A 9,744-nucleotide genomic window follows, 5' to 3' on the forward strand; every position below is an offset into this window, starting at 1 on the left:
CAGCCTCTTGAATTTGTAGATTTATGTCTTCTACCAAATTTGGGAAGATGGTTAGCCATGATTTCCTCGAATATTTGTTCACTCCCATGCTCATTACTGCTTCCTTTTGGGACTCCAATGATACACATATGAACTGTGTCCCACAGATCTGCGAGGTCCTGATCACTTACTTTTTTCCGTCTATCTTATCTCTCTATTGATCTGGGTAAATTCTATCGATCTATCTTGGCATTCACCAAGTCTGTCTTATCTCCGCTCTACTATTGAGCCCGTCCAGTGAGTATTTTTTTCAGTTATTACTTTTCAGTTCTGAAATTTCCTATTGGCTTTTCTTTACATTTTCTGTTCCTTTGCTGAGATTTTCCTTTTCCTTCTTCTTCTTCTTCTTCTTCTTCTTCTTCTTCTTCTTCTTCTTTTTGGTTTCAAGAGAACTTAATTGCTTGTTAAAGCCTATGAGCCCTGCGTCACTTTGTCTCATTCAGTCGCCTTGTGGCAGGATGGGAGTGGAGACTTAGATACCACTGCACTGCTCTGATGAGGGCATTGGGGCACTGACTGTCTCCACCAGGCAGAGCACAGAAGATCAGCTTCCCACTCAGCCCCTCTGAAACCCCAGGGGAGTGCTGTACAGCTGTGGTTCCCTTGGTGTTTAGGCAGAATAGGGCAAGTAGTCCCCCCCCAAAATCATGCTCTTTTGTTAGGTCACCATTTTCTTAGTCCTTTGGCTAAGCGGAACAGGAGTTTTTGCAACCCTTTTTGTCTGTTCCTGGCAAAAATTCTGGGTTGGGGGTTTCTGCAGCATCTTGTTTGGGATATATGGGAGGTGATAAGAAAACCCAGAGAACACAAGGCTGTATCGTTCCTCAAGCCCTGAGGTCCTTAGGTTGTCTGCCTTTTTCCCACCTTTCAGTCTTTCTATGATTATTGTGTCATGTCTAGTGTGTTTTAGTTGTAGGACAGAGGCCCTTGGAGGGAAGAATGGCACCTCTCTGGGCCAGAATCAGAAGTCAGGGTGCGTGAATTTTAACCTTATTTCTTTCTTTAGATATAAATAAATAAATGTTTATTTCTCAGGGAGAGAGAGAGAGAGAGAGAGAGAGAGAGAACAAGTGGGGGAGGGCCAGAGGATCCAAAGCTGGCTCTGTGCTGACAGCAGAGAGCCCAATGTGAGGCTCGAACTCCTGAACCATGAGATCATGACCTGAGTGGAAGTAGGATGCTCAACCGACTGAGCTATCCAGGTGCCCTAATTTTAACTTTATTTCTTATTTCAGGTGTTAGATCAAGTAGTTGCCACCTGCTAGGAGAGGCTTTGGGATGTGTATGTCATAATCACGTCTTACATTTCTATATATTCTGAGAGCTTTCACGGTGCTTTCATATCCATGATTTCATCTGGCCCTCACAATTCAATGAGATAAGTACTATGTTATTAGCTCCATTTTACAGATGAGGAAACTGACACACCCAGAGATTCATTAATTGCTCCAAGAGTACCAGGCTGGCATTTGAACCCAGGCCTCCAGGCCATAGATTTTTTTTTTAATGTTTAGTTTATTTTTGAGAGAGAGACAGATAGAGCGGGAGTTGGCGGGGGGGTGGGGGGTGGTGGTGCAGAGAGAGAGAGAGACACAGAATCCGAAGCAGGCTCCAGGCTCTGAGCTGTCAGCACAGAGCCCGACGCGGGGCTCGAACCCACGAACCACGAGATCACGACCTGAGCCAGAGTCCGACGCTTAACCGGCTGAGACACCCAGGTTCCCCCAGGCTATAGTTTAGTGTCCCCTTCACCGCACACGTTGGAATGGCCACCACCCTGGTCTGCTCTTCATCTTCAAGCCTCACTTTGCAATTAGGCACCCAGGGTTTTCCGGCCTGCCTTCTGTCTCTCGACTCTGTCCTACCCACCTCTCTTGCTCTATGTGGTCTAAGCCACAGCAGTGCAGCCGACCAGTCAGCGGGGATTTTCCAAGTGCCCAGTACGGTGACTTTACAATGATTAAGTCCCAAAAGGCCACTTGGGCCTCAGTCACCTCAGTCAATCCAAGCAAGCAGGGAGGGGTCAGAAGGGGGTGCTAGTCTGAATTCTCTAGAGGTTGAAACCGTGAAGATTTAGCAGAAATGTTCCCTGGGGCCAGAACTTGTGCAGTCACACAGACCCCCCCCCCCCCCTTAGAGAGGCCCCGTGCCTGGTTTCATGCTTTGCAGTCACCGTCTTGAAATTCCTTCTACGTTTTGAACAAGAGGCCCCTCATTTTCATTTAGCACTGGGCCTCACAAATTATGTAGCTTTTTCTAGCTGGGGCCCATCGTAGTCGGGTCTCTGGGAGCAGGGTTCAGTCTCCCAGAAAAGAGCAGAGGGACCTGCAAAGTTACGGCCTTGAAGGAAAGGCCTCCGAGCGTGAAATCTGTTCCTTCGAATTTCACACCACACTCCCATTCTTTCGCCCTCAGTCAGGCTCAGCGACCCGTGTGAACTTTTCTCTGAGCTTGAGAGGGTCCCACCACCTCCAGGTCTTGGCTACCCTGCCCCGGTCTACCAGGTCTGTCTGATTAGATACAATATATTTGACGTACCTGCCAACCTTCCCCCTACGTATACTCTCTTTTTACATTGCACTGTTTTTGAGATGAGTGTGGATTCTCATGCAGTTGTGAGAAATAGCACAGAGAGATCCTGTGGGTCCTCTCCCCAGTTTTCCCCAAAGGGAACATTTTGCAAAACTCTAGTATATGGCAACGGGGGTATCGATATTGGTACAATCCACCAATGTTATCCGGACTTCCTGTTTTACCGATACTCATCTGTGCGCAGATGTGAAGTCTATACAATGTTCCCACACGTGGGCTCGTGCATCCACCACCACAGTCAAGATTGTGGACAGTGCAGACACCTCAAGGAGCCTTTGTGGTGTGATCCTTTCATCACCGCGCCCACCTCCTTCCTGCGATCTCCTTCCTCACCTGTGGCAAACACTAGTCTGTTCTCCATCTCTGACATTAGGGCGCTTGGGCGGGTTGCAGGCTGTGCTACCACACACATCGCCTCTGTGTTTGACCATGTGTTCTTCTCATGAATTCGTGGCCACTTACATGGGTCAATAAAGCAAGATATGGCAAGAAAAGTGTTCAAATCCCCCCCCCCCCATTGGCTAGGGTTTTTTGCCAGTCCAGAGGCAACGCCATCCAAGAGAAAGCTGGAGGACTTTGGGGTTGGAAGAAATTGCTGTTTCAAAAAAACAAAACAAAACAAAACAAAACAACACAACAGGGCTCCCTTATTTCCTTCCTGTGTGGCCCGAGGCTGGATACTTAACACTCCACCGCCATCACCCCACCCTGTGCCCAGCATCTCCCCTACCTCCGCTAACAGGGAAGAACAATCCCTCCGGTGCAGTTGTTTTTGTGAAGATTAAATGAGATGGCGCATGAAAGCTCCCAGTACTTTGGGGCTTTCCATACCTTCTTTCTTGGCACCAACTGAGGAGGGGGAATGGCTCTGAAATAGTGAAAAGTCGAATTTGGAGTTTTTCTAAATGCAGTTTTAATACTCGCAAGTATTTACAACAGGGGAAAAACAGGACAAGAAAGACTATACAACTGGGACTTATAATTAGCTTAATGAGACTTCTAAAGAGCTCTAGGAGGGAACTGGGAAAACTCCTTTTAACTAAGTCAAACAAGACCTCGTCCCATCCCCCACTCCCTCTTCCAACACCGAGGAGGCTTAATTAGTTTAGCAGCTCTTTTCTTTCAAGATCTGGCTATAACAAGCTACAGCCTCCCTTAGTTCAATTTTTTTTTTTTCAAAAATCCTAAATTAGCGGAGGCCAGATGAATGACATTTTACTGGGATTGAAAAAGATTCCTTCCCCACCCACCCCCGCCCCATGTTGGAAGTGCTTCATAGTTCTGTTTGTTTCCAACCCCTCTCAATCTTTACTTCACTCTCAGGCTCAGTGACAGCTCAAGGCTGTCTCCGCCCTTTTTGTTCGAATTCTATAAGCTTTCCCAGCACTTAAAGGGCTGTTTATGGATGTGTAGCTCTGACAAAGAGATACTATCATTTCCTTCAGACCTCCCCTGCGTCTCAAGTTTTGAAATCCCAGAGGACGACTTGGTTTTCTAAGCACTTTTCGTGAGTGTGTGACGGACCCATCTCGGGGTCTCCTGCTAAGTTGCGCCCCGACTTCCATTCTGAACATCTCTGGAACCTGCTGGCAAGTGTTTCCTGCACACCTACTCGGTGTCTCGCCCTGTGTTTCGTGCCCGGAAGAGAGCGAAACCCAGAGCTGCTGACCTGAAGGAGTTTGAGAAAACCCAAGTATACATATGAAACAGTTGGATGATGATTAACTAGAACCCTGTGTGACATGATGTTGACTCAAAATGAGATGATCCTCCAGAGGTTGCCGATCAGTGAGGGAGGAAGGAGGCATTGCAGAGAAAGTAAGGGTGGAGAATCAAAGGATAAGCAAGACTTGGATAGACAGAGGGGTTGGCCAAGACAGTCCCAGTTGAGGGACATTTTGAGTAAAAACGCGGGCACAGGATTGAATCATGCCATGGATCCAACACCTCGTTAGAGTGAGTACCTGGTCTCTGGCTTTACTCTCAGCCTTTGCGTTGTACTGTTTGGTTCCATTCACCTTGCACAATGCTTCCCGGTCCATGGATTGTGGATCACCTCAATTCCTGACTCCTCACTTTGCCCCACACTCACTTGGTCCCTAATGCTCAATTCTCTAGGGTTTCAGTCTTGGATGACATCTGTAACCGATGCATCATCCCTAGCCACACTTCTCCAGCCCCGAGTTTCCTACCCCAGCACTAGTCGGTGGTGGTTGTGTTCCTGAATATCTTGTGCAGCCCCAAGAAATGGAACACAAAGGCAAACTAGACCAGTGCCAAGGAGTAGTGGTGAAACCAGTCATGGAAAATGGCTAAAATGACATCCCTTAGTGGAGCAAGGGCCTTGGTGACCGAACAGAGGAGCACAGATTTGATATAGTCAGAGATTAGGAACCACTGTAACCATTTATTTAGGGACAGAGGTTTTCTTTGACTAATATTGAGAAACTAGAGCCCTTTAGTTGACAAGGAAAATGAGTTGCTTCCCTTAATTAAAGGAAGTTCTGCCGACAGCCCAATGAAACATATTTTTGTGTTAACCAGGCCAACAGGGAAGACGTCCAATTTACCCCCTCCCAAAGTCTTGGTTGAACTCCACCCCACACTGGCCCCAGGCTATTTGGTTTGGAAGCTGACGGTCCATCCTCTTCCGTGGCTTCTGTTCACACTCTCACTGGCCTTGGGGGATTGTAATGTCAAAATAGGCAGGGACTGCAGTTAGCCGGCCAAAACCAAATGGTGCTGCCCCACACTGCCGCAGCACACTGCCCTGATGTGCAGCAACCCCCCCCACCCCCCCATACACACTGGGTGCAGCTGACTTTTCCCCACAGGGGAACTCGATTTTACAATCTATCGTTGGAGAAGGCCCAAGATGAGAGAAATGATTGGGCTGGGAATGTGGTTGGAGGATGCAAAACGGCAGAACCCAAGACTTGGGTGAATGCTGAGATGGAATCAGTCAGAATCTATAGTGTCTTGGAAAGACTGGCCAACAACTCGTTCCACAAATCCTGGGCTACTGGATCAAAGGCTCCTTACCACTGTCCCCACAAACTTTTGAAGGAGGTCAAAACTTTTGAAGAAGTAAAACGAACCACTTTACTCAGAATGTGAAACCAAGAATAAAAAAAAAAGTACAGACGGAAAACTTTCACAAAGTAAACAGATGGCTGACCTTTAACTCATCGAGAGCTGAGATCATGTTTCACCATTATGTCCCCAGGACCCGACATAGTATCTGGCACACAGGAGGAGTTCAGCAAATGTTCATTGAATGAATAAATGAATCTCAGTAATAGTAATAATCATCATCATCATAATAATGACAGTATTAAGGATTCGTTGAGTCCCAACTGTATGCCAGGCAGTGTTCTAAGTTGACTGACCCTCGGAAGAAGGCCTCCCATTATTCCCACCATTATTCCTAATTTAGAGAGCAGGAAAGCAAGGCTCAGGGGGATTGTGACTGGCCCAGTACAACTCCTCCTAAGCACAGAGCTTCAATGACTGGCTACATACTAAGGGAAAGCAGGAACACCCGGCTATCCCTTGACCTTTTGTGGTCTCTTAGCGTTCACAACGATCAACGAAGTGCACCGTGAGGCAAGACCCAAGGTAACTTCTTCTTCATTATTTCCCCTGCCTGGGATGGTATGGTCAATTTCCTCTATCATCCTACCACCTATGCACACGTTGCTCCCCTCTTCCTATCAGAATCCTCCTCATTCTTAAAGATCCAGCTGCAGTGTCACCTCTTTTACTGAGCCTGTGCTGGCTACTCTTGCTAGAAGACCCTCTCCCACTTTGGAACTCATATAGCACCCATGGGCCATACCACTCATTTGGTACTCGAAAGCTACACAGCATGCTGGTTAAGAGGGAGATCTTAAAATCAGACAGAGCAGGATTTCAATTCCAGCTCCGCCAATTTACTAGGTGTGCAACTGTGGGCAAGTTACTTAACCTCTCCATCAAGGAGCATGATCTTTGAACTGGAAAGAGAATTAAAGCCCAAGATAGATGAGGAGATAATAAGGGAGTACTTAGCTGCCTTCAATGAGTTCAAGTTTCCAGGCCCAGACAAATTACATCCGAGGCTACTGAGAGAATGTGCAGATGTGATCACAGAGCCAGTCTTAGTAACCTTTGAGAAATTATGGCAAAGGCAAGAGGTGAGAGATGCAAAGAGGCAGGCAAATGTTCCAGTTTTTTTAGCTGAAGGGGCGGGGTGGTGTTTCAGGGTGCAAAATGTAGATCCTGGAAACTACAGACCAGTGAGCATGGCATTGGTCTTTGGAAAAGTATAGAATGCACTATTAAGCAGATGATTTTTAAAGCTCTAGAAAGGGAGCGGAAATCACTAGGGGTAAGCATGAGCTCACTAAAAGTAAGTCATGCCTAACTAAACCCATTTCCTTTTTTGAATGGGTATCTAAAAGAGTAGCTGAAGGGAATACTGTAGCATAATGTACTTGGATTTCAGTGAAACATTTGAGAAAGTCTTATGATGTCCTCATGCAGAAGATGGGAGAATAGGAGCTGGGTGGCAGCAGAAGTTGTACGGATTGCTTCCAGTTTGGACAACCTTATGAAACGTGCTTGTTAATATGGGTAGGATGCCAAGGGTATGCGGTAGTGTTTTATCCTGGACCCTATCTCATTCGATAATGTTGTTAGTCTGGTTGATCAAATATGCTGATAAAAGAAACTTGGTGATATAGAGTGTGCACTGTCAATGGGGGCGATATCGCCCCCAAGAGGGCAAACATTCCTTCTTGAGGAGTGAAAAGAAAGCTTTTATATACAGAGCCCGGATAGGATTACTGTACATAAACGTATACATGGCATATCTGTGTTAGTAAAGTCTCATGGGAAAATATTAGGAAAATAATGTCTTAAAAGGCTCTTTAGAGGTGTGATAATGCAAAAAAGGTTGAGAAACAATGATATAGAGAATGTGTTTTACATGAAAGACTCAAGATCTAAAAAAGTTACAAGGGGTACATTGAAATAAAAAATAAACAAGGTGATGGTTTATGAGAACGCATGTAAAGCACAGCATCTAGGTTAAAATAAAAGTCAACTGTAGGGGCGCCTGGGTGGCTCAGTTGGTTGAGCGTCCAACTCTTGATTTCAGCTCAGGTCATGATGCCAAGGTCGTGGGATTGAGCCCAGAGATGGGCTCCGTGCTGAGTGTGGAGCCTGCTCTCCCTCTGCCCTTCTCTCTCTCTCTCTCTTTCTCTCTCTCTCTCTCTCTCTCCTTCTCTCTCTTTCTCAAAATCCCTTCCCTCAAAATAAATAAATTAATAAAAAGTCAATTGTATAAGCATAGAATCAGGCAAATAATAGTAGTTCATACAAGAAACAGAAGAGGGATTTAACTGAGCTGCAAGCTGTGCACCGAGCAAATCTATGCTTGAACAACAACCAGAATGGCAAAAGATCTAAACACTGTGTCCCATGAAGCATAGTTTAAGTGAACTAAAGATATTTATTTAGCCTGGAGGACAGAAGACGTGGGGTGACATGACCAATATTGTACACAAGTCTGTCATGGGAAACAGGCATTCAAAATAGTTTACAGGAAGCTAATTTTTGCCCAACCTAAGTAATAAGTGTTTAACAGTTTGGGGATGCTCAAACGTGAAACAAGCTGCTTTCCAGAGAGATGAGCTTTCCAGATTATCGGGAGGATATTTCTGCGCTGAGTGGAAGGGTAGATATGGCCTCTAAGTTTCCTTCCAATTCCCCGAGTCTATGATTCGCTGCTCACTTGAAAATTATGGAGGTGGAGAAGATGGCCAAAGAAGGTGACCCCAGACAAAACACCGCCCCTCCTTGGTTTCAAAGCCCAAGTCCCACAACATGGAGGATACTTGCTTGAGAAATCTGTCACTCAAGGATTAATTTGGGTGCCAGTATTTAAAGCACTAATTCTCCTGGGCTTTGGTGTTTTGTATTGCCCCCTACTTCTAGCTCAGTTTCCACCTTGGCACAGAGGAGGAGAAGGCACCGAGGGAGTTATAGGGAAATGCCAAGAGGGAGATCTCAGAGACCAGAGTTATAGAATTGCTCAGATCTGTTTCATGAAAATATTGGTATGGGGCCAGTGAGTAGAGAAAGCACACTTTCTTTCCTTTTGGGGGTCCTTGCTCACTTGTTCTCCCTCCCTCTCTCCCTCCCTCCCTCTTTCTCTCTCTCTGTCTCTCCCTTCCTCTCTCCCTCCTTCTTCCCCTGTCTCCTCCCCTTCAAGTAGCCAGAGAGTTGGTGCAAGGGTAGGAGCAGAGAGTGATATAATTCCAGGTCAAAAGGTTGACGCCACGTTGGTGAGGCGCGCTGGGGAATGAGATGATGAGATGTAGGTTGTGAAAATGGAAACAAAACAACTTGAGAACTCTGTCCCCGGGATCGTGTCCCAGTGAATGTCTCAGGGAACAGGACCCTGACTGGGATGCAGCAGAGCATTTTACAGGTATCCCCCCCACGAAGCCTCTTGGTTGGCTTTTCTGAGCAGACACCTTTGCCCTGCTTTTCACCTAACACGGCCAGGCAGGATTGCCACCGCCCGCTTCGGTGCTCGAAACTAGGCTTCTTGCAACTGCCGTGGAATCCATCTCCGCTCGCTTTCCTCTTAATGCTCCCTTCTCTCTGCCCTTGGCCAAATGTGACCTGTTGCTTCCCAAAGCAATCTGTTCTTTTCCCGTGCCCCAGTAGCTCCACTTTCTCTCCCATTCACTGCCCGGAGCCCCCATCGCTGTGAGACATCTGCAGCCTAGCCCTCAAGAACTTTGTCGACCCTTCAAGATTTTTCTCTCCCTGTCCTCTCTTGAGTAATGTCCACATCTGCACTATTAACCCCGGGAACAGAAAAGTCAGAAATCTATCAGACCCCTCCCTGAAAGTCCTATGTCTCCTTGGAACAGAGAGAGCTTTCAAACGTGGCTTCCTGAGTTTTCCAATTTGCTGGCGGGTGGATCTGGAGTGGGCATCCCGTCTGCACATCTGGCAGGGGCGCTTTCCAGATTTTCCTCATGACTCAGGATCAGTTTCTGACTGCTAGGCGGGGCAAAGGCTCCTGAAGTTTCTGCAAGGCACCTCCCCCTGTGAGCA

Source organism: Herpailurus yagouaroundi, unplaced genomic scaffold, assembly GCF_014898765.1.
Source record: "Herpailurus yagouaroundi ecotype Mexico unplaced genomic scaffold, PumYag 67700, whole genome shotgun sequence".
Taxonomy (NCBI): domain Eukaryota; kingdom Metazoa; phylum Chordata; class Mammalia; order Carnivora; family Felidae; genus Herpailurus; species Herpailurus yagouaroundi.